Source organism: Adiantum capillus-veneris, chromosome 22 (genome assembly GCF_014529385.1).
Source record: "Adiantum capillus-veneris isolate H3 chromosome 22, ASM1452938v2, whole genome shotgun sequence".
NCBI lineage: Eukaryota > Viridiplantae > Streptophyta > Polypodiopsida > Polypodiales > Pteridaceae > Adiantum > Adiantum capillus-veneris.
In genome coordinates, this window is record NC_140952.1 from 36,302,100 (window position 1) to 36,328,417 (window position 26,318).

Sequence of the window (26,318 nt, forward strand, 5' to 3'; positions counted from 1 at the left end):
GCAACGATCTGTGTTGCATGGCCACTGGCAGCTAAGTTGGTGCAGTAATTTGCATGGTAGCTAAGTGGTTCGTAATTTGCATGGTTTGTAATTTGCTGTAGAGACGAACAGTGGCTGTAGCTGAATGCATTGATGCACAGGCAGGCTCACGATATGGACTATTGTCGAAGGTCACGCAATCACACCCCCATGCAGTATTCCTGCATTATTTCCCCCTGCCTTCTGCATTGTGGTTTGCACTCATGCCCTTCATATGGCACGCTGTTTGTCAGCTGCCATAGCTCTTGTCTCATGAGCTTCTTCAACACACCCCCTTCTTTGTGCTCTCACACTAAGTGTTAACCCTCACGGCTCACGGACACCCCATCACCTACGATGGACGCGTATTATGTATTTGGTAGAGTCAGGTACCGGGCTTGTCGGTCCAATAGGAAAAGGTAGAGTGATCACCGATGAGAGGCGCAGTTTAACTTGGACATTCAAGGGATTAGTTGGTTAAGCATGGGCGCCCAAGTGTGAATGGGGTGAGCTCCTATAAAAGCCAACTAAACCTAATTTTTACTCATTCTCTCATTTGTGCAATTGAAGAGTGCTCTTGCTCCATCTCCATCTTCTTCTTCTTCACCTCCTTGTGTGTGTGTGTGTGTGAGAGAGAGAGAGGGAGAGTGTGTGTGCGATCGAGCATTACGAAGGCACAGCGACGGCGAGGCGGTTGAGCGCGGCACGACTGCAGCTTCTTCTTCATCGCGGCGAGGAATCCACCACGAAGGCGAGCGTAGAGCGGTGAGTGACACACCCTTTGTTTTCTTGAGCTTGCTAGTTTAGGCTTGTTGTGTGCTTGGAGCCGTTTGTGGCTCGCATACGGTGTATTGGCAAGTCCCTTGCTTCGACAGTGCGGCAAGGAGCGCACATTTTTGGCGCCGCTGCCGGGGATATGCCCTACACTAAGCTCGGTTAGCACTTTACGCTTCCTTGTGGTGCAATTTCTATCATAGGAAAGGCAGGGAAGGAGTGTGTGGAGATTTCTGTTTTTTGTGTTTTCTGCATTTGCTGTCAAGTTTCAATTTCTGCTATTGTCTGTGCTTTTTCAATTTCTGCTATTGTCTGCGTTTTTTCAATTTCTGCAATTTCAATTTCGGCGGTTTCAATTTCTGCAATTTTCTGCATTTCTGCGTTTTTTCAATTTCCTGCATTTCTGCATTTTCAATTTCTACGTTTTCAATTTCTGCAATTTCTGCATATCTGCGTTTTCAATTTCTGCAATTTCTGCATATCTACGTTTTCAATTTCTGTATTTTCTGCACCAAAACCAAAAAAAAATTTCTGGGGAAAAAAATTATTAAAAAAAAAAAATAAAAATAAAAAAATTTCGGAAATAAAAAACGCGAGTGAGCGGGCGGCGAATTTTTTCGAAAATAAAAAACGTGTCTCTTAAAACGGACGGGTTGGTTTGTATAAAAGATAGATCGGGATCGGGATCATTTTCCCAAGCCCAAGCCCAAGCCCAAGCCCAAGCCCAGGCCCAGGCCTCAGTCCTCAAGCTTATAGACTCACTCTTATATATATACCCTACTCCCTCAAGAGAGAATGAGAGCATGTGGGACAAGTCCTCCACTCTCCTCCTTTCTCTTCCCACTTGCACCCTTAGACTTTCTAGTTTGGGCCTAGTTCCCTACTGGAAATTGACAGTTTTAGGGATTCCGAGGGCATAGAGTGACCAAACGGAGGGCTGTAAAGCACGGCACGACCCTCTGACCGATACGCTCGTTTCGAGCTATCACACGGCCCATTCCACGACACGCTCTAAAAAATCTAGCAAAAAAACAAACAAAAAACACGCTAAAAACTAGTCACAAGGCCTCCTAGAGCAGCTTTTTGACACCTTAGGGTATCAGAAGCACATGCACTTACGCTCTGGGCGGGTGCTAGAACACGAGCATATTGAGGGTGCCTCTGTTCATACGGACACCCATTACCCATCCACGATAGGATCTAGACCCTCAGCGGGGACACAAGGTAGCACCACCCAAGACCCTAAAATAGCCGCTAGTGATTCCTCCTCCGACTCAGAAATCATGGAAGCATACCCTACCCAAAACACTGAGAGAGAAGGCCATGCACCTCCCGAAGCTCCACAGCCTAGTACTAGTATGTTTAGCCGTTTCATGGAAACATTAGGTAGAGCTACTCGCTCGGAACCTGAGGCAAATGAAGCACACGAAGGGGGTGGGGAAGTGGACTCTCCTTTCACATCGCACGTGGACCCCACACCCCCAAAGAGTGTCCATGTGGATATCCTGCCAACTTCTTACCAAGAAGGCCCTGTTGAGCTGCCTCCTTCAGAAGTTCCCTCTAGAGTACCGTTGGTGACAAGTAAAACCATGGGGAGCAACATTGCTTCTACCTCACAAGAAACCGTTAACACGTCGACTCTAGAAGGATTGTTCATTAATGATCATTGGACATACGACCTCCACACTGAGGTGTTGACGGATCTACACTCTGGCCACGCCTACCATGTAGGATGGATAGAGATTGTACAATCCACCTCTAGTGCCACGAGCATCGAAGATCAACAGAAAATGATCTGTAATGTTATCCATGGCATTATTCAATTAGAAAGGCAAAACCGAGGGGTAAATATACTCTCAACTGGCCCCATGAGATTTCTGGATACGAGTAAGGCTCAACAGCCTACTCTATCACAAATGGAGACTCCTCTAATGAGCCCCATGGACCCATCTTACGTCATTTCACCTGGGGTCTCTATGCAATCTGAGCCTCCGAGCGAAAACTTTAGCTTCCCTAACTTGGCTCAACCCTCTATCAAGGAAAACACAGTGCTCACTCCAGGGATAAGCCTGACAGAGAATGTATCGATGACATCTACGGTTAGCGCAGTGCCACTACCTAGTGTCGTAGTACCTAATATGGGGCCTCGACCATATGTGCCTCTAGCCCCTTATGCACACATGGCCCCCACACCTCCAATTGTACCACTTGCTTATGCTCCTCGAGTGCCGCTCCCTAGCTCTTATCCGAGTGGACCTATGCCCGGTTATGTTCCATATCCTGCATCATCTACACATATGCCAAGACCGGTACCCGTCCCTCTCCCACATATGATTCCAAGAGTACCTCCACCGGCCCTGCCTCCTCACATAGGTGACTTGGCAGCGTTTGCTCAAACCATAGGTCGATCTATCGCGGAAAATATGCGTCACGCATCTGATAGAGAGCCTAGAAGTAAGGCAGTACAAATTGCCAAACTCACGCAAAAATTCAATGGGGACGAAGATGCTAGAAAACACATTGAAGTGTTTGAACAAGTATGTGATTCCTTAGGGGAACGCAACGAACTACATAAGTGCAATGCCTTAAGCTTGACATTAAGTGGAAAGGCTGGAGATTGGTATAGGACCCTAAGGGTCGACGAGAAAACAATCTACCCTACCCTTCGAAGGTTGTTTCTAAAGGAGTACATACGAGAAGGTGTGCTTTGGGGTGTAGCATCTCAGCTACAGAAGGCCGAACGTAAGGAAGGAGAGTCAGTAAGGGACTTCATTAGTCGTCTAAAGCACTTAAACTCTCGCTGCCCTGTAAATGAGCGCTTCAACAATAACCAACTGCTTGATCGATTCATTCGAGGGTTGAGGATCTATAATGGACTAGTGATTAGAGGTATCACAACCTGGGAAGATGTCACTGCCAATGCAATCCAACTAGAGGAAAACTTGATGATAGCAGGCATGAGGGTGTCTACTGACACGAGATCCACTAGCTCACAAGCCATTGAGTATGAACCCATGACTGCAAAGCCCATTGCCAATGAGCCAAAGGTATTTGAGACATTCTTGACAGACCTCACCAAGGCAATCCAAGAGTCTCTTAAGGATAATCGACCCCCTCAAAATAGTCACATGTATCCAAGAAGGGAGCAACAATGGTGTTCCATTTGCTTAGGTTCACATAGCACTAGTGAGTGCCCTACGTTTAGAGTAAAATTTAATGGAACTTGCAATGCATGTGGTAGGTATGGTCACCAAGCTAAGGATTGTTTAATGATCAAACGTATGATGGCAAATAGACCACCTGTAGCCTGGACGGATGCACCTCGAGCTCCTGTATTGATGCCTACTCCACCTGTTGAGCAACTACCGCAACACATGGTCCCTAGATCTCAAAATGTTGTACAAGCTACACCGCTACCACCTCCTGTGCTAGGACCGCAGCCCCCGCATCCAAGAGTCGCCCCTATGAACCAAGTGGGTTGCGAGCCATCAAATGCTTATGCAGATGGCTGTGAGGAGGAAATAGACACTAGTATTGCCTACGGACTTGATACATTGGAAGAGTGTCCTATATACTACATGGAAGATTGTTGGGGACAAGTCAAGCCGGTTTATCAAGCTGCTGCTCTCGCATCCAGAGGTCAAAATATCAACACCCAGGCTAGGAGGCCACCTCTTCAATGCTACGAGTGTGGTGGACCACATCGAGTAGCGGAGTGCCCTATTAGGCTGCAAAAGAATGCTGCACAGATGCAAATGAATCAAGGGAGCACGTCTGCAATGCCAATACTCACATGTAATCGTTGTGGCATAGATCACTTGATTGCCCAATGCCCCTATAACCCAAATGCGCCTAAAATCACACCCCTGAATTTGGTCGAAATTGCTAGTGTGACATCGCCAATACCACCCGTCGCACCCGCTTATGCGATTACACGGTCCATGCTTCAAGGGCCAGGACATATCCTCGAAGAGAGAGATACCGCGTCAGTTATCCAAGCAAAGAAAAAGAAGACACGAAGGAAGAAGTCGCAGAATACGGAAAATTCAAAGCCAAGTTCCAAAACAAACATAGGAACAGGAGATGACCCCGTGTATATGAATGACCTCGAGGATGATTCAGATTCAGTCGAGACAATGGAGACTAGAACCAATACCACAAGGGGAAAGACCGACACAGAAAACCGTAACATGGAACCAAATGAAAACCGAATAAGAGAAAACCATAAAGAGCCTCTGAAAACACCACAAGTGTTTCCAAATCCAATCCAAGACCCCCAAGATAAACCGCAGGGGCAAAAAGGGAAGAATCGTAAAAAGAAGATTGGGACGTACCCAAACCCAGTAGACGAGATTACGCAGGTGAAACATCTAAGAGGTTTAGTGGAGGAGACTCAAAGGAAACTAGAACCAGAACCCATGCATGCCAAAATTCATGACACAGTGTTTCCCACGCAAGTTCATCCACCCCACATGAACCATAGACCGTTAGCCATATCTAGTATCATCCAAGAAGGGAGTGAGGACAGGACATCAGAAAGTGAGCATACACCTTTCTTGTTGGAAAGGATGTTTAACGAAGGAATACCTGATCCCATTGAGGAATATGAGATTCCATCCTCACCAGTTCCTAGTCAAGGACCTACACCCTGCAAAACGCCAATGAATGTTGCCAAACTAGTGGACTTCATGTCTTCTGAGGTCCGAACCACGATCATAGCAAAGCTGTATGGAGATCCTGAGTTATTCCTTGCACTTCGAGCATTCCTTAACGGAGAGCTACGAACGGGATTACCGCAGTTTGCGCAACCAAATAGGCCTGACTCGATTATGATTGATGAGGAAAATCATGTGCAATCACTTGACTTAGATGGACACGAGTCTGTGATTGAGGTACCCATTAACGAATTAGGGCAGTATTTTGAAGGCGACGAGTCTAATGCGACCCTACCCATCACTACCAAGGGATTAACTATAAAGGGAATTCTTGATGGTGGTGCGGGAGTTAGCATCGTTACAAAAGATTGTTGGGAATCCATGGGAAAACCCCGCCTCAGTGTTACTAACATTGTGGTAAAGATGGCAAATGGTACCATAGCCAAACCTATGGGGATGCTCAAGGATCTTAAGATCAAAGTTCTAGGACACAAGGTACGACATACGTTCATTGTAATGGATTTCTCTAAACACCTTATGTCATATGAAATGATTTTAGGACGACCATTCATGAGGGAAGCACAAATGGTTCACGATTGGTCTAAAAATCATGTCTATTTGCAATTCCAAGACTCGGCCCTTAGAGTGGATTTGGTGACTGGTAAGGTACACCCCTTAGGGAGTAAAACCATTATTGATCATTGCTCTGACACCACAGTTCACTCGGCCCCACTACAATATTGTTACACTTGTAAGAAGGATACAGACATTGGCCAAGATTCTCCTTACATGGATGTGTTACCGGGTATGACGGAATCAGACAATGTGGATTGGGTACACCTAGCTGCAACCATAGATACCTGGGGAAATAGAGGAACCACTTGGGTCACACCAGAGGGGGAAGAGGTACCACAAATTGCACCTCTGAACATGATAAGTGCCATACATGCATCTTCTAAGGGCAAGGCAATTGTGGACCAATCTGACAGTGACACCGATAGCTCAATAGAAGACTTTGACCAACACGACTTGGACACTGACTCCCAGAGTGAAACGAATTCTGAATCTCATGAATTAGAGAGTGGAGCAAGTTCACAGTCAAAACATTCGGAAGGACCGAGCACATCAACCGATGATAGCTCCTCCGAGAGTGAAGAGGACACCAACGAGGACTCCTTTAGTGAGCCAGATCTAAATGCAAATCAAAAGCAGGTCTCAAATAAGAAAAAGAAAAACCTTAAGAGGCGTCGATATCGAGCCAATGTACGTGCTAGGATAAACAAGAAGAGATCCTCAGCAGAATGGCTCAGTTATATAGGAGCATGTGATGCTCATCGAAAATTGGTAGACAATTGGGGTGAGTATCTCCAAAATGTTATGTGGTGTAGACCACGACCCCATGACATAGCCCAATTAGAGATCATAGACAAGCCAAAGTTGAGCCGCACTGCAAGGAGACGTCAAAACCAAGAGTTAGCTCGACAACACAAGAAAGCAAAAATGGAAGCACAACCCAACGCACAACCAGAATCCACAGACTTGCATCCTGCACCAGAACATTTCAAATCTTACACCACAGGGGAAGCAAAGGTTGTGTACACAAAAGCCCAAAGAATACCTATCGATGGGAATAATGGAATCTATGATGGTCCGGCAATAGTTAAAGAAATAGAATTAGCTGACCCCGGTGAAGAATCAAAACCTATTTTTATTGCCCAAGACCTCACGGAAGTTGAAGAGGCGGTCCTCAAAGAGATTCTCAAGGAATTCAAGGACGTATTCGCTTGGACATACCATGATATGAAAGGTGTTCCGCCTTCTGTGGTCCAACATACAATCCCTATGATTAGCACTGCGAAGCCCGTACAACAAAGACCCTACCCGATGAATCCTAAGTACGCAAAGATCATTCAAGAAGAACTAGAAAAGCTTATCAAATGTGGGTTCATATATCCTATTGAACACTCTGAATGGGTGTCGCCAATAGTTATCGTGCCAAAAAAGAATGGGAAACTCAGGGTGTGCGTGGACCTCAAAAAAGTTAATGCAGCTACTAGAAGAGACCATTACCCCCTACCATATTCCGAACATGTACTCGAAAGAGTTGCAGGCAAGGAAGCTTATAGCTTTCTAGATGGGTACTCAGGCTACAACCAAATCACGATAGCGCTAGAGGACCAAGCTAAAACTGCCTTCATCACAGAATTTGGCGTGTTTGCATTTCGTGTGATGGCTTTTGGCTTAACAAATGCCCCTGCTACATTCCAACGATTAATAAACACTGCTTTTAAAGAATATTTGAGAGAGTTTTGTGAAGCTTTCTTAGACGACCTTTGTGTTTACTCTTCTTGGAAAGAACATCTATCATGTTTGCGGAAGGTGTTTGAAAAATGTAGGTTATATCGTATCTCATTGAACCCGTTCAAATGCCAATTTTGGGTCAAGCATGGAGTTATTTTAGGGCATATAGTATCCAAGAATGGTATCTCAACCGATGAGAGCAAAATTAAAGTGATTCTAGAGTTACCACCACCAACCAATTACAAGGGAGTTCAAAGGTTCATGGGACACGTGGGTTATTATCGACGGTTTATTTTATTTTTCGCTGAGATAGCACGTCCTTTGTACAAGCTTCTCATTGAATTTAAATGGACTGAAGAGTGTGACCAGGCCTATGAACAATTGAAGAAAACACTAGCAAGTGCTCCGATTTTAAGGACACCTAACTGGGATGTCATTTTCCATGTGCATATTGATGCATCAAACTTTGCTATTGGGTGTGTTCTCACTCAACCAGGAGAACATAAATTGGACTATCCCATTAGCTTTGCAAGCCGTCAATTGAACGATGCTGAAAGGAACTACACCACTACAGAGCGAGAAGGTTTGGCAATGGTTTATGCAGTAAAGAAATTTCGCTACTACCTTCTGGCAAACAAGTTTGTATTTTATGTGGATCATCAAGCGTTGCTGTATCTGGTAAACAAGCCATGCTCCACAGGAAGAATCACACGATGGTTGTTAATTCTTCTGGAGTTTGATTTCACGATTGTAGTGAGACCCGGTAAAAGGCACGTCATGGCTGATCATTTGTCTCGCATACCCAATGGTGAAGCCCCTACAGGAGTTGATGATGAATTACCCGATACTTCCCTATTCATAGTTGAGACTATGCCTGAATGGAGTGAGAACATTGTTAACTTTTTAGTTAATGGTTTTCCACCCAAGGAACTTCGTAAGGATATCGCTCGAAGGCTAGTAAAAGAATGTGAACCCTATTGTTTGATTGCCGGAACCCTGTATAGATTAGGCAAGGACGATATTCTTAGGCGTTGTGCCCGCGAGGATGAATATTTGTATATCTTGCAAGAAGCACATATGGGCATAGCAGGAGGACATTTTTCAGGGGACCTGACTGCTAGAAAGGTGCTGCAATCAGGCTATTGGTGGCCAACTTTATTTAAGGATGCATCACTTTTTACAAAAGGGTGTGATGAGTGCCAACGTTACAAGACCACACAGCGCAAGGACAGAATGCCCTTACATCCTATTAAAGTAACCCAACCATTTGAAAAATGGGGCTTAGACTTTGTAGGTCCAATTAGTCCCGCAGCTCGCAACACTCAATCTCGATATATTCTAGTTGCTACGGACTATGTAACAAAGTGGGCTGAAGCTAAGGCTTCACAAAAAGCTGACGCGAGGACAACAGCTAAGTTTCTTTTTGAGAACATTATCACAAGATTTGGTTGCCCTTTTGAAATTGTTAGTGATAATGGTACCCATTTTATAAATGAGGTAATAAGAGAGCTTACCACGACCTTTATGATATCCCACCATAAGTCTACACCTTATTACCCGCAAGCTAATGGACAAGCCGAGAGCACCAACAAGACTCTAATCTCTATTTTAACCAAGACGGTAGAAGCTCATCGCACTGATTGGGATTTGAAGTTGACATCTGCTCTATGGGCTTATCGTACTGCTTATAAAGTGGCTATTAATTGTACGCCATTCAAAATGGTATACGGCCAAGAAGCGGTTATGCCTTGGGAGTTTGTCATTCCTAGTCTTAGGGTAGCTTCGCAAGAAGGATGGAATGGTAACCCCTTAACCGAGCGTTTGTTTATCTTAGAAAAACTAGACGAAGAGAGACAGTTGGCTGTGCAAAATGCTCTTGTGGAAAAGGATAGGAGAAAGAAGTGGTTTGATCGCCATGTGAAGGACAAGGACATCAAAGTTGGTGATAAAGTCCTTATGTATGGAGTACGTAAAGAGAAGAAAAAGTTGAAATATGCTGGTAAAGGACCATATAGAGTATGTGAAATTACCCCACAAGGTACCCTTCGTGTGGAAACTCTTGATGGAGTTGAAACCATTGGATTCCTCAATGGGAGTAAATTCAAAAGATATTATGATCCTTTAAGCCAAGAAGAACTACGGGCCATTCATCAAAAGAAGGCCGCCAAAGCACAAACCGAGTTAAACAAGATACAAGCTCAAGCTGAGGCTAAGGAGCGACAACAACGTATAAGACAAAAACGAGAGGCTAACCTTGGGGTCACAAATGCATTCCACGTGGAAATCGAAGAGGATGGGTTGGACTCTGACACACCTCTACGATACCCATTGAGTTAAATAGTGCCTATGGAAAAGTGCTATATAACGCCTTATTGGACACGGGTGCTAAATATAATCTGCTATCCTATGGGGTGTGGTGTCAGTTAGGGAAGCCACCTCTATCTGAGAGTATTATCCAAGTCAAGGGTGTCAACAAGAAAAAAACTACGGTTTTTGGAATCTGGCACACTTCTGTCAGTTATGACAATGGAATGGTAGCTCAAGACTTTTTGGTCATGCCTACTGGAACTATGGAGGGTAATATAAACCTAGGCCGCACGTGGATGATAGCCACCAAATGCACTATTGATTGGGGGACTGGGGGTGTTACAACGCAAAAACCAACTCTTAGCCCTACCACTCAAGCCATAGTCCCTGAGATATTGCCCAAGGAAATAAAACCCAAGACATTGCATGTCCAGGAGGTTGAACCATACGTCCCCATAGCCCAACTCTCTAGAGCTTCAACTGATGTAGTTGAAAGAAAGCTTGAGACACACAAGAACCATCCTAATATAACAGAGAAAACATACAAGTGGGTCCCTAAAACCTCTGTAGTGAGCATGGTTGATGCAAAAAAACGGAAACCTAGTAAGAACCGTCCCACTCACTCCAAGAAATGTAAAGAAACGCTGCGTTGGATTCCTAAACGACTATTGGAAGCCCAAGGATACTATGAAGGAAATGATCAAATCTGGGTGCCAAACGTAATTGTACTCTTACCTGTCACCTGACCCATGTAGCCCAATCCTGTGGCTCCAAAACGAAAATGATCGTGAAAGGAAAAAATCACAGAATGCTACACACCCGCTCCGAGCTAGTTTGGGTACCAAAGAAAGAACGATTTGTTCCACCTAGCTCAGGAACAGGGAAATCAAATGAAGCTTCTTGCTCTTCATGTAGTTCCTATACGCAAATAGAAGCTTCGACACAACCTCCACCTACCACTGTACATATCCATCCAAGCAGAAAGAGTTTGCACCTTCCGGGTAAGTTCACCACCTACAACAACGTTGCAAATAAAATCATGGGAGAGTACCTTACCACCCTTGCAACTTGACAAGGCACCTAGGGTAATAAAAACTACTGGCAAAAATCCTCACCTATTACCAACTGGAACAATTGGTTTCAAAGGGTGACAAGCTCATTTCAAACGGTATGATCTACCCAAGGAAGGGGGGAGTGTTTGCTGACAGTCATCATTCATTTGTTTCCCTCTCAACCTTTTTCCCTGACCTCTCAATCTCGATCTTAGGGAATGTATATATATAGCCTTATACTCACAAAAAAACAAAATAGTAAAAGGAGAGAGCACCCTATCAGATCTTACATATAAGTCCAAATTCACCGTGTCAATTCAAGCAACACACAAAAACAACTCTTATGTTTTAAAGGCCTAACCAAATCTATCTGTCTTGTCAGAAATGGCTACTTCACCAGAGGCATGCACTTCTATTTTTGATGAAAGGTACCCCTTGTCTTTTCAACAAGTGTTCTACGTATGCTACCCTATACTTTCTTGCGAATGGGATTTGATAGAGAGCCTTGCATGTGAGAGAAATTTTGAGGAGTTAGAATGGCTGATACATCTATGGCTAACTAGTGATCCCTACCCAGTAGCGAATGTGTTTCCAATGGCACATGCTTATTCTTTTGCACAAGATGAGTATCCACGCATCACGAGGTTCTTGATTAGCATGCTTGCACAAGAGGATGATGAAGAGGAACTAATAGAGACCCGAGGAAGACTATGGCCTCACGGACAACGATTTTATTTATCTAGATGATGAGGATAGAGGCCTAGCCTTAGGGTGGCCACCCGGTTTATATAATATCCTCTTTCCTTGATTCTAAAAGGGGTGACAGATAGGTAGGTTAGGGGTCTAGATTGTGTTTTGAGTTTGTTTTTTAGGAGTTTTAATTTTTCCCACTGATGTGCTCCTGGAGGTATTCCTTTTGTTTCCTAGTGTGTACAGGAGCATGTTGCTATTGATAGGGTTGGACCTTCATGGAACCTTCAAATCAAGCGCGACCATCAACACAAACAGGTGTTTCTTGTCCATTAGCATTGCCTTATCTTTTTGCATCCATGTTTGTCTGCTTTGATTGTGATTGGTAGCATACTATTCAGCGCATTGGCTTAGTATCCAACATTTAATTCAATGCAATCTTTTGTCATAATCAATTGTTTAGGTGTAAAAATCAAGCAGTCCGACTAAGCTAGTTTGACCAAGCTAGGTATTAGAAATCTTCTCTTAATACCATGGGGAATGCCTTCCTAATAAACAATGGTTACTTAGGTTCTTAATCCGATTTAAGCAGCATTGTATGAAATGTACTAGGGCTTTCTAGTGGTCTTAACCCTATTGACCTTTAGCTTAAGTATTATAAAGGGAGTTTACTAATGTGATGAGCCTGGGGAGTGTAACAATGTTATATGACCCCCCAAGTTACAAAATTAAAATGTTGAAAAATGAACAAAAACAAAAAATCAAAGTGCCACAATGTAAAATTTTAAGCTGGAAGAGAAATCTCAGCTTGATTTGGTACTTCACTCACATGTATCGCCTATGGTACTAGAGCCCTAGAGGTTCCCAGTGTGGGCGCTTTTCCTTGAAAAGCAAAAAACCCAGGCATACAAAATAAGCACACACATCATGATTGAATCAATGTGAAAAGACTTTGGGGGGTCAAAGAAAAAGTAATCAGTCAGGCGATGATTTCATGAGAAATTCCTTTTATGGTAGCTTAACTACAAGTTTTCTAGATATAGCCTCTAATCAGCCCTCGAACATGAAATACTTGGCTCTCGCGATTAAACAACTTAATTGACCACAGAAAATTAAGAAGCTTACCCATGGTATTAATATTCGATCTCTAGTGCTTTTCGACCGTCAAATTAGCGACCCCAGACTTTTAATTTTCTACCTTACATCTGTTTATGCATTTGATTACATTGCAATTTAATGTTCATTGCTACCAAATTGTTTGAAATTCTTTGCTTGAACCAATCATTTGTCTACCTAAAACTGCATATGCTTTTTAAGAGAATGCCATTACTGTGCCAATGTTTTTGATTTTGCAGTGACTGAAGAAGGCTAAGGACATCATCTCAAATGCTCTTCCACCTCGATGACCCAGCTTCAATCAATAGCTTCCGAGGACGGAATCTACATCAGGAAGGGGGGCATGTTAACCTCACGGCTCACGGACACCCCATCACCTACGATGGACGCGTATTATGTATTTGGTAGAGTCAGGTACCGGGCTTGTCGGTCCAATAGGGAAAGGTAGAGTGATCGCCGATAGAGGCGCACTTTAACTTGGACATTCAAAGGGATTAGTTGGTTAAGCATGGGCGCCCAAGTGTGAATGGGGTGAGCTCCTATAAAAGCCAACTAAACCTAATTTTTACCTCATTCTCTCATTTGTGCAATTGAAGAGTGCTCTTGCTCCATCTCCATCTTCTTCTTCTTCACCTCCTTGTGTGTGTGTGTGTGTGTGTGAGAGAGAGAGAGAGAGAGAGAGAGAGAGAGAGAGAGAGAGAGAGAGGGAGAGTGTGTGTGCGATCGAGCATTACGAAGGCACGGCGGCGGCGAGGCGGTTGAGCGCGGAACGACTGCAGCTTCTTCTTCATCGCGGCGAGGAATCCACCACGAAGGCGAGCGTAGAGCGGTGAGTGACACACCCTTTGTTTTCTTGAGCTTGCTAGTTTAGGCTTGTTGTGTGCTTGGAGCCGTTTGTGGCTCGCATACGGTGTATTGGAAAGTCCCTTGCTTCGACAGTGCGGCAAGGAGCGCACACTAAGCTTCTTTGTTGCCAAGCTTCTCACGCCACTGAGATTGCAATAGAGAATATATATATGTATATATATATATATATATATATATATATATTTTAAAGTTTTCAACTCGTGTTTCCTACCTCTTTCCCACGATGGAGTTCACCCGATTGTGGTAAATGGGTTATCCATTGGGGCTGGAGTTGAGAATTAGTGTGCAGGTCTACGAGCTCTTTTAGAGGCACCCAAATCTTATTATTCCCTCGGTCTTCTTGAATAATAGTCCATGAATTCAAAACTCATCAAACAAATTTTGGACGCCTCTCTCCATATCTTCATCTGATGTCAAAACTTCTCTGCTTCTTCGTCAATTGAGATTGTTCCTTTGATGTTAAGGATTTTCATATTCTTTGCTTCATGCTAATTGGTATTAATTAAACTCCTAATCAAGCAAATCTTATTTTGATTGAATTACATAACCATTCTAAGCACCTATGGGAATAAAACAGTCATGCTAATAAAATAAGTAAAGTAAGAAAACTTAGCTATGGGATGTGATTCATCACTATGCTCATCATGAGCATGTTTCTAGCACCACTAGGAGCGTTTTTGCAAGCTCTGATACCACTGCTACAGTCGGAGGCGTGGAGTTCCTTGCAAAACACCCAAAAATAGCATACTACAAACCATAGAACAGACTAATCGACATACCTGGCAACCACATAGATGCATAATCGCGAGATACACGCACAAAGAGAGACAGAGTGTGTGAGAGAGAGGAAGAGAACATGCGCAGGCGCACCTCCAAGAGCGGAGTGCTACGCCTGGCACAATGAGAGAGAAGAGAGGAGAGATGAGAAGAGCAACGCAGACACTGGGTGCAATCTCCCCCCGTGCAAGAGTGACCATTTCCCTCTTGCACGTATTTCATTTATAGATTTCTTGAATGGTCAAAGTGATTACAAACTGGCCGGCTGGTCATAATTGGCCAAAGCTCATAAAGAGCACTTGAATAATCAAAATACATAAAATATAATATCCTTCTGCATAATCTATTATCTGCTAATGCTTTTGCCACCTGTCAGCTACAATAAATGGATAAATATCAATTCCATAACACCTCCTCTTTTATCAAAACAATTTTTTTTTCTAAAATAACTGATCGATGCTACATTCTCTACAGACCACTTGTGGGTGGGACCTTGCACTTGCCAAGTTGGGGTACGATGCCCTTTTCCCTGCCCTACCGCATATCACTCAGGGGCTCCTCCTCTGTATCTCGGATAATGGTTTCCATCAAGCCTTGGTGGAGGCAGATAGCAGAGCCATTGGGGAGGAACAAGACCTCCTGGTCATCACCACGTTAGATATACCGACCTGGTTTCACCTCTACACAATGGTTGGCGTGGCCATTGCCCGCCTCAAGGAATTGCAGCAAAATCTTCTCGCCATTGCCGAGAATGATACAAAGGAGCAGAAGGAATGGATTGAATCAAGCCCATGTGTAATGCGCAACTTCATGGAGTCTCATGGCTGCAAATTGAAGAAAGACCCCATGGCCAGATGGAGGTAGAAGCATCTGTAAAATGGTTTTCCTAAAACCATTATGTCACCTCCGACTGCCACAGAGAGCCTACTACTGCCCATGGACTTGGATAAGGAGGAGCAAGGCATAACAGACAAAGCATTCTTTGTTTTGACACCCTGCAGAAACTTGTGCACCAAACCCTTTGAGTCCTATACAGACCCCTTTGTGCCGAGTTGCCTGTTAGAAGTGTACATGGCAGAGGTGGACCACCAGGCCTAGAGGTTTGGTAATTTTACACTACTGATGTCGTTTATTGTTAATCCTTCACTTACTATTGAGCCGAAGGACAACACAACCACACTTTTGCAACTATTCATTGTAATAAATGTCTTGCCGAGATTATTTTTCATTGAGCCAATCATTTATAATTAGCGGGACTCGATTGAGTTTCCAGATTGTATTCCATTCAAGTAGGCAAGATAGTTGTGCCCGCATTTGTAAGTAGAGATGATTTCACACCTCCAAGGCTGAGGTATAAAAGCCAACTTTTTTAAACCTAAAGGAAGACTTATCATTAATCAAAAGTTGAGTTTTTGAGCGCCGTGACTGTGTCTGAGAGAGAGTGTGTGTGAGAGAGAGTCTTATCCTCTTGCTACGCGAGCTACGGAGCCGCCATTGGAGAAGCGACACCACCATTGTGTTAGCAACGGCGAGAGCTACGCACCGATACCAAGCGTGCACGCATTCAACTTCTACGCGAGGTGAGCTCCCACGAGCTTCTTTGTGAGTTTTCTCTTGATTTGTGTGTCGGAATTTAGCGTGCTATATATCGATAGAACCGCAACGAGTAGAACTACACATTAGAACCATCGAAGTCGAGATTCGGTGACATGTAATTTTTGGCCTATCTTCATACGCGATTACCGCACGGAGTGTTTGCAGGTTGAGATTAGAGTGTAAATTCATAGGGTACTGTTCTTACGTGGTGTATAGACTCCCCTTTGAGTTTGAGGCTGATTCGATGACTTTTGATCATGTTTCGGATAGCGTTTTCTCATAGGACGGATTTCAGTCATTTGCGTTTTTAGAACTTAGATTTGATTTCAATGGTAGTGATTGTCTCTAGAAGGTCGAGTAGGTGATTGACACCCATCTATTTGTTTCCATGCACGTGCGGGTGAAGCTCCATCCTCCTCTGATATTCTTGTTTGTTGGTTGAGTTCTCGCTATTACAACATCCGCTAGCGGCGTAACCGCCCAACATTTGGCGCCGTTGCCGGGGACGAGAGCCCTAAGTAGGTGACCTTAGACTAATCCTACGAGGTGATTCGTTCATTTACTTTGTATATCTTAGTTAGGAAGGATCTAGGAGTGGTGGACTCTTATGATCTTAGAGAGGTTCTAGGGAGCGTGTGGCTTGCCTGGGTCTTTCGTGATAGATAGTTTAGTTTAGATTAGATTGGTTTTGTTGGAGTTTGAGTGGTCATTGACATAAAAAGCATTTGCTCCTCTGTGTGTGGCAGTAAATCTCTTTATATTTTCAATCGCAAAAACCCATTTTATGATTAGAAGTAGCTTAGGTAGGACCTGATTTGATCCTGATCTATAGCTATCAATTGGTGTTCTATTTGCTTGATGCGTTTGATTGCATGTTAGATCACTAAAAAGAGGATTTGGTAGTGAAATATGCAATAAACAAAATTCAAAGAAATTTTCTGTGAGACTGAGTGTTGCTGAGCACTTAGGAGAGCTCTTGGAAGAGTTGTGTGTTGAAAAACTAGAATTCTGCAACTTTAGACATCATACGCGTATGATGTCTTGAGAGCTAAACAGAGACCCAAACTAAAAATTTGACATTACCAGAGTGTTCGGAAGGGGGGTTTAACCCTAAGTATGACTTGAGATAAGGGCTATAACACACCTTTAAACCTAAAAGACCAAGTCAGAGAGGAGAAAAAACGCTAAGAATACGCGTATGATGACCACTTGAGTATTTGTGAGCAAATTTTGACTTTTGACCTTGCAAGCTGATACAACATATTGTTTCAATCACCCATAGCAAGATTGGAAGAGTTTGGACAATTAACTTGAGAGAAAACGAGTGATTTGAACCTAGGAGGCTGAAAACCAAAAACCTGAGTTTTAAAGCAAAAAAAAGTTTCAAATTTTGTTTTAACCACATATATTTGATACTCTAGACAGTGTGAACACTTGACAAAAACAGATCTGAAATCTGGACCAGTAGACATCATACGCATATGATGTCTTTTTGCACTTCTGGAGGTGATTTGTAGTTTCTGACTTAACCAGTAGCTTGTAAACATAGTCCACATCTCAAATATCAAGTTTGGATCAAAATTGAGCACTTAGACATCATACGCGTATGATGTCTCAAAGGTAATTTTGAGCCCAAAAAAAAAGACATCATTTCTGGGGGTGATTTTCAAATTTTTACTTGACAAGTTTCTTGCAAACATAGTGCATAGCTTACATATCAACTTTTGACCAAAATTGGGCAAAGTGACATCATACGCGTATGATGTCTCAACCCTAAATCTGGGGCAAATTTTGAATTTTTGCTAACACAGATCCTTTTGACTTGTTGTTTAGAGCCTGTGTTTCAAATTTCATATCATTTGGAGCACATTTGACCCAAAAAAGTCAAAAGTCGGAAATTGACAAGAAAAGCCTAATCTGACCTTAGCTTGCACAAACAGAGTTCAAATTGATTTTTGTGAGTTGGTAGAGGGTTAGGGTGACACAGAGAATCAACAGAACAAAAATGTCCAAAATCTGTGAAAAAAGACATTATATGCATATATAGTCTTTTTTGGCAAATCTGGAACATATTTCTCAGTGAAGTTGACAGAAGTCTTCCATCTGACAAAACAAACCATTTGACCAAGTATCATTCAGTTTGGATCACTTTTGACCACAGAAACTAGGAATAACAAACTGCAAAGACTGAAAAGTCAGACTCCTCGAGGAGTAATGTATTCGAGATTTGGCAGATATCTCCAGAACAACCAACAAAGATTAAGGGAACACGTCTCGTTAGGAGATCGTATGGAGATAAATCCATTAGCAACTCTTAGACAAGAAGCTACAAAAGGTCTTGGAGAACAAATGCTACGCTTAGGAGACCACATACATGAGGCCGACTCGTTCTCTCAGAACAGTGATTCATCACAGACAACAGAGTCCACGACTAAGCCAACCACAGGATTTGATCTAGATCAAGAAAAGTTAATAGAGGAGTTGGTTCAAAGACTTTCTCCTATTGTTAAGCCAGAATTTAGGGAACCCATGTGGTATGAGAAAGATTAGAATTGTACCAATCACACAACAGAGGAGTGCTACTACATAGGGTCCGTGCGAGATAGACCCTATGAACGACCACTAGCACCAATACAAGCACCAAGGTATGCACACGAGAAATTGCCAGTACCCCCAAGTTTTGAGAGAGTAACACCAGTCGTCCGGGGACAACCACAACTTATGTTAGAGGTCAAACCTATAGGACTGAGAAACACAACAATGGTGGGCCAACCGAGGATGCAACTGCTAGTAATGACCCCAATGTATTACAATGAGCCTAGGAGATACTATCCTTTAGGAGCAGAAACGGGATATGGAGCATAGGGAATGGTAGGCCAAAACAACCATTACCGCCTACGGCCCAACCAACAGAGGAAAGGTATAACATGGACGGAAAAACGTTGAGATTCATTACAGAGAGAGGTATAGCACGGTAGCAACCTGCGTACAGCCACCAAGAAAAGGCAGAAGCCCTACAAACGAGGTTAGGTTGTAATAAATGTGGTGGTAACCATTTGATAAACGATTGTCCACACACAGAAGTTGTGCCAATCAATGTTTATTGCCTCAGTTGTGCCACAGATCATTTCATTTGTGATTGTCCACAGAACCGAATAGGGTAGCAAAGGCTGCAAAAAATACTGAGTCTATCGTACAGTTACCAAGCAGCTCCGAACACGATAATGTTGTGCCCGTTAAAGCCATGATGAGATTAAAAACGCAAAAAGCTACTGAAACCCCGTCAAGTGAAGAGCCTAAAATGGATATTCCAAGCGCGACACGAAGACAACGTAATACATGGAAAGCTAGGAAGGCAAGTATGAAAGTGAGAAAAGAACGTGAGGAAGCAATCCTAGCAGAAGAGTTAAGACAAACGAGAGAAAGATTAGAGAAATTAGAGAGTCAAAACAGAATTCAAGAAGATGACTCTGAAAAGGAGAAGACAAAAAACGGCAAGGAAACAACAAGTGTGAGCTCGGAAGGGTCGGGGTTAGTTGAAAAGGTACATGAACCATTGGATGCACTGATGAGAGCTTACAAAGCAAGAGTAAAGAACACTCAAACCCACGAACAACATTGGTTGACATATCCGAACGCAGAACTGGAAAAGCAAAGACTAGAGATGTGTCAGAAAATGATCGAGACGGCACAAGCTCTATTAGAACCGCCGAGAGAAAAACTAGAGCATGAGACCGGAAACCCAAAGCAAACAAATGCTATCCCTTCACCACATGAACAGATAGCTGAAACCGCTAAAAGTGCACAAAAAACTGAGAAAACGAATAGGGATGAACACATAGTGATGAACACAGCTGATCAGGAGATGGAAAGTTTTCATCCTGTGATACAGAGGTCTTATAAAAGAGATGAAGATTATGATGAGTTTTGGAAACAAGTGAGAGAGGCAAACTTAGAAAATGAGCTAAGTTTTCAAGCTAATCAGACAAATGGAGAAAAGGATACCAGGAACCCACCCATCGAGGAATTTGAGACAGAATCTCGGATAGACCAAGATCTGCACTCATACTGGGGAGATAGAGGCTCTGTTAGATCAATAGAGAGTAAACCTCAATCGTTGAATACCTTACCCTCATACTTAGGAGAATACGAAGAAAAATCCGAGATTCGAGCGCTTCCCTCACGAGGAATCTCTTCAGAAAAAGTTATGGACTCGTAAGGATTGATAGAGATTTTGTCAACACCAGTGACATGCACTATCACCCTAGCTGAGCTTCTAAGACTACGACCAAATATGTGGGCAACGGTAGGAAAATGCTTAGAAAAATTTGGCATAAAAGATCCAACTTCAAAGCTGCAAGAAGGGATACGAGAGCTGAATAAGCCGCAAAAAAATGCAAAACCGGTACCTTTGAACAAGGTCGGAGAGTATTGTGAAGGAGAGGATGGGAATCCAACTTTACCAGTTGAATTCCAGGGAGTAAAGACGATGGCAATACTTGACAGCGGAGCAGGGGTGGCCATTGCCACAAAAGAAATATGGAAGAAATGGGAAAAAACGGCAATCAGGAAAACAAGGTTGAAACTCCAACTAGCTGATGGACATATGGAGAAACCTTTGGGACTCTTAGAGAAAGTCATAGTGACTTCTTGCGGGATTGAGTATGAGCATACATTTTCTATTGTTGATTTTGGCAAGGAGAGCAACTATGATCTCATACTGGGAAGACCATTCATGAGACAGCTGAAAATGGTCCAGGATTGGGGTTACAACCACATATACCTGAGACACAAGGAAACCACGACACGAGTAAACTTGAAAGACCATAGTTACAAGGACGTGAATCTAACACCTGTCGAGGATTTCGATTCAGCTACATTAGCAGGAACAAAACTTCCAACTTGGCTAGGTAAACCCAAAAAGCTATGGATGTGTGGAGCTTCAAATTGTGGAAGCCTGAAACGCGAGGAATGTGTCTTAGAAAGGGCGATTGAGGATAAAAATTACATTGGTGAACCCTTTCCAGAGGAAGTTCTTGAACCATTAGAATGGACACACATTCTCGCCACACTAGATGTCTGTGCGATTCCAGATGGTCCCACAACAAAGTTTTGCGACAAAGACGGATACGATGTAGTTCCGTATTTGATGATGGGAGTAGTGATTGATAAAGAATCAGATCAGAGTGATACACGAGAAAAGATAAATGAAGAGGATATGTCTCACGACATTTCGGATTGTCTAGATTGGGAAAATGACGTCGACAAGGAGTCTTCAGACAACTCTAGTGCACAAGAGGAAACAATCAAGGTGTTAGTGACCGGAGCTATCGACGAAGTCAAGGACCAGCAAGAAGTTCAAGAAGTGATGCTTACAAAAAGCTTTAGCAAGTGCGCAAAATCTGCTAAACCCAGTGAAATGGCAGAGAAGCTTAATTTACAAGAAGGTGACACAAGATTCAAGGCACAAGAATCAAAGATTACTAAAGCATGCAAGGAGGATATGAAAGACCTGGTACTGAACAAGAAGATCAAATTCTTGATAAGTACGCATGAAGGAGTCAAGCTAAATTTCAGAGCAGAGATTGATCACATTGCCACGACAAATGTTATTTCATATGGCATGTGGTTACTTTTAGGTAAACCACAGCTTTATGAAATTCAAGTAAAGGTTTTTATCTCACCGGGAATAGGAGTCATAAGTTTGGGGATTGGAGAGGCGACCCTTAAACTACAGTCCAAAGAAGTAAAAGACAAATTCCTAGTGGTGGACTCTCAAAAAATGAGTACACACTTGATTTTGTCTAAGCAATGGGCGAAAATGTTTGAAGAAGCACCTGAATCTTCAATAGTGGTTAAGCCTACAACAACTCAAAGATCTTCGGCCACTATCGGCAAAGGAAAAGCTAAAGCAAGTGAAACAGTGTTTTGCAACCAAAATCCTTCACTTCAGTCAAAGTCTTTAGCCCAACCAATTCACGTACACGAAGAAGCCTCTACATCAAAAACCAAACCCTCGACAACACAATGGAAACCAAAGCACAAAGTCTATCAACCAAAGTTTCCATCGCAACAAAGCCTCCACAAAAGAAAGAAACAGGTCAACCAAGGTTAGTATCCAAGGAGTACATCAAGGACAAAGATCTAATTTGGGTACCATCATCAAAAGAACCACGACAAGCAAAAGTCACAGGTTGGATAGCATCAAACAGTTCAATCACTGCTCAAGGCTACTATGACGAGAACATAAAAGTATGGGTCAAAAAACGAAAGGTAACAGCTTGGACATACCCAGCATGTGGTATCTCTTCACAACAAGATCAACAGGGCATCAAGCGCAGGTCTAACTGTTCATACATGAGTAAAAACAGGTACAGGAAGAAGAAGCAAAGACCTTCCAAGCAACAAACATTGAAGCAGTTGTGGGTACCAAAGTCAGAGCTCTGCGGTGAAAATACCCCACAAAGTCAAGCTAAGGTCACACAGCAAGCAGTGCAACAAATGATCCCAGTCAAGCTACTGGAAGCACAAGGATACTATACAAGTAACAGTCAAATTTGGTTGCCAAAGATTAAAGCTTCCCCTGAGATCATGAAGAAAACTCATGTAGCACAACATGCCCAACAACGACAACCTAACTACGCAACCATGATTGCTACAACTTCAAGGTGGATCCCTCGTCATTTACAACAGGAGCAAGGCTTTTACAAAGGTAACATCAATATTTGGACACTGAAGCCAAAGGACCATCAAGTCGAACAAGCAACAAGGCAAGTGGAAAAGCAGGTCACACAAGGACCAAGGACAACTTGGATTCCAAAACCTATAGCCGGAACTCAACAACAGAGGCCCACAACTAGTCTACAACCTCTTATCAACAAAGGTAAAGCAAGGATACAAGAAGAATTCATAGTTTTAAAGAACACAGTCTGGAGGAAGACTTCATCAACCATTGCTTCAACCTCAAAGCCTGTCTCACCATGCAACATCAGTGTGCTACCAAAGCATGAAGAGCAGGTATTTGTCAATGTATTTGACAAAATGGCATCACACAACCAAACCAAAGAGAATGGCCTAAACCTCAATAACATATGGAATTGGATTTTAGGACGTGATCAGGTAAGTCCAAGTCGCCATTAAAAATACATGGCATAAGAGTCTAGAGTCGGGCAGCTGAGCCACTAAATGAGCAAAGTGTCAGACCCAAGCTTCAAGTCTAATATTTTCTCTATGGTCTATGAGTCTAGCTAATAGATATAAGCTCAAGCTGGAGAGTTGAGCATACATAAAGTCATGTCGCTCATGCTGGAAGAGGTGAGCATAAGAGTCGAAGTCTATTATTTTGTACGGTGGAGAAAACGGAGTAGTCCAAAAACACTCACGCACTTGATGCAGTGAGGAAGAGTGGAGAAACCTCGTCAACAAAAACCCTTCTTGTGTGAAGTGATAGGTTTTGCTACACTTGCTCTAAGAAGAACCCCTCAATACTCTTCTCTGGCACCGCGTCTTGTTTAACATGCATAACTTTGTGCAAGCATATAGATGTCCTCACATTGGACCTATGCATCAGACACTCTTTGGTGTTCCACCCATGCACTTACACAAAAACAGGATGATGACTCGGAATGCAACGGAACTCAAGAAGTTTAACCTTATAGAGATCAAAGCAACCATGGAGTATCTCCGGGTTTGGACAACCAAAAGTGGGTCTAAACATCCGATTCGGCGGCAGACACACAAAGCGTCATTTTGGCATAACGGCCAAATTTGGCAACCATTCGCCACAAAACATCGAGAAAAGCTTGGAATGACCATCAACGACGAATGTCTACAACCAAAATCCAAGGCGAAGCCATTTCACTTACCAATATGAAAAAAGACACTTTCGGGCAACTAAATGGCAAAAAGTGTCCGATTTTGACTCTCGGACAGGTCTGTTTTCAGCTAGTAAAAGGTGGTAATTCAGGTCCATTCCCTCCATTCCTGACCGTTTTTGCGAGATCTACAACTTTGCAGAAGAAACTTTTTGCAAATTCCTCACTAATTTTCTGATATTCAGCTCAACAAATTTCAGGTTTTCCGCTTTGGCGCAGTATGCGAGTTTAATGCACTTTTGGAAGAACGAGAGGTGCTCAAAATTAAGTGCATAAATTATGAGCTGAAAATGTAATTTCAGCTTCCACAGAGCTTGTGGTTTGAGATTTTGTGGTAGATTTGGGCAAAGAATCACGGAGACGTATACACACCAACATTGGTCTCTTGAGAGACACGGTTTTTCGAAACACACAGATACAGCTTCTTTCACAGGTTTCGCACGACACTTTGGCAAAAAGTGGTGTAAAAACAATCAAGGTCAGCCTGAACCACATAGACGACTTCCCAACAACTCACACAAGCTCGGGATACAACTCTCGAGGACTAAGATCAAGAAAAGTCTACTTCGAAACCAAAAGACTGACTCGAAGACTGAAATGCCTACAAAGGGGGCTTTTAGCTAAACTTGTGATTTTTAAAGTTGAAAACTAGCTACAAGGGCTTAGGGCACAAGCACAACACAAGCCTTGCATGAAAAAAGCATTTTTGACAAATCAGACATCATACCCATATGATGTCTCACAGCATTTTTGCACATAACACTCCACTTCTGAGTTCATATTCACTATATACATGCTAATACCATCCAAAATACAAAGTTACAGGAGATTTGGAGCTAGCTATTCGATTGCAAACCCAAAAAACGCAAAGAAGGGCATAAAACTGACATATGAACCTAGACTTGCAAAAATAGCTCCAAATCAAGTGAAACTTTGTAGGAGTGGTGTAAATAACATGCACAAGCCATCAGGATATCAAAAGTGCAATTTGGCCAAAAAAGACATCATACCCATATGATGTCTTTCACTCATTTTGGGCCAGAACTTAATGTTTTTCATCATATTCTCATTATACACATAGAATATAAGCTACACAACAAGTTTGGTACCATTTGGACAAGTATATGGCCACATTAGTCCACTTAGCGGAAAAATCCTGACCTAAAGCCTATTTTTATCCAAATTCAGCCATATTCAACTTCAAATGATGATTTGAGTACAAACAGTACTTTACCACCATGTAAGGAGCTCACATAACCAAAATCATGCAAAAAATCCACAAAAGACATTATACCCATATGATGTCTCATGGAGCAATTTTGACCCAAATTCTTTTCAAATTCCATAAGATCATTGCAGAAGCCATTATAGAGCCAAATCCAAGCCAAAAAACCAAAATGAGCCAAATTGGGCCATATGGACATCATATGGGTATGATGTCTCCAAGGCACTTTGGCACATTTCAGAGCTATTTTGACCATATGGAATTGTTCAACATGTGATATGAGAGCCATCTACAAATTTTTATCCCATTTATCCCAAAATCCAATCCTCACTCAATATCTCAACGAAAGCCTGATTAGGACTAAAGTGGCCATAACTTTACCAAATGAGATCCAATTGCAAAATCAGGCATATATCTATGATGTACATGCTATCAACTATATGCATATCAAATATCAAGTGATTTTGAGCACTTCGACATCATACCCATATGATGTCTCTAGCATGAAAATGCACCCAAAATTCATATTTTTCCATATGCATTGCATCCTTAGGCCCTCAATAGCTTATGTTTCAATTTTGAAGTCAATTGGACAGTTAAAAGCTTAGTTTTGGCAATCAGTACGAAAAAGACGCTAACTTTTGAAATTGGAGTTACAGAAGCTATGGATACAGGAAAGTCGCCTACAAAGCGAAAAAGAACCACACTCAAGGACAAAATAGCAGAAGCAGAACCCAACACTGAAGCCTACGAAGACATGGATGGAAGAGGCAATCCTTGAAGAGCAAGGAATCAAGGTTTATCAAGGGACATTCAGAGATCCTAACCATCGGCAACCAAAGAGCCATCGAGATTCCACTGAAGCAAAGCTCAAAGACGTCATGTCAGGGACAACATGAATGTGGAGGGGGGGAGTGTTGAGCCGAAGGACAACACAACCACACTTTTGCAACTATTCATTGTAATAAATGTCTTGCCGAGATTATTTTCCAACGAGCCAATCATTTATAATTAGCGGGACTCGATTGAGTTTCCAGATTGTATTCCATTCAAGTAGGCAAGATAG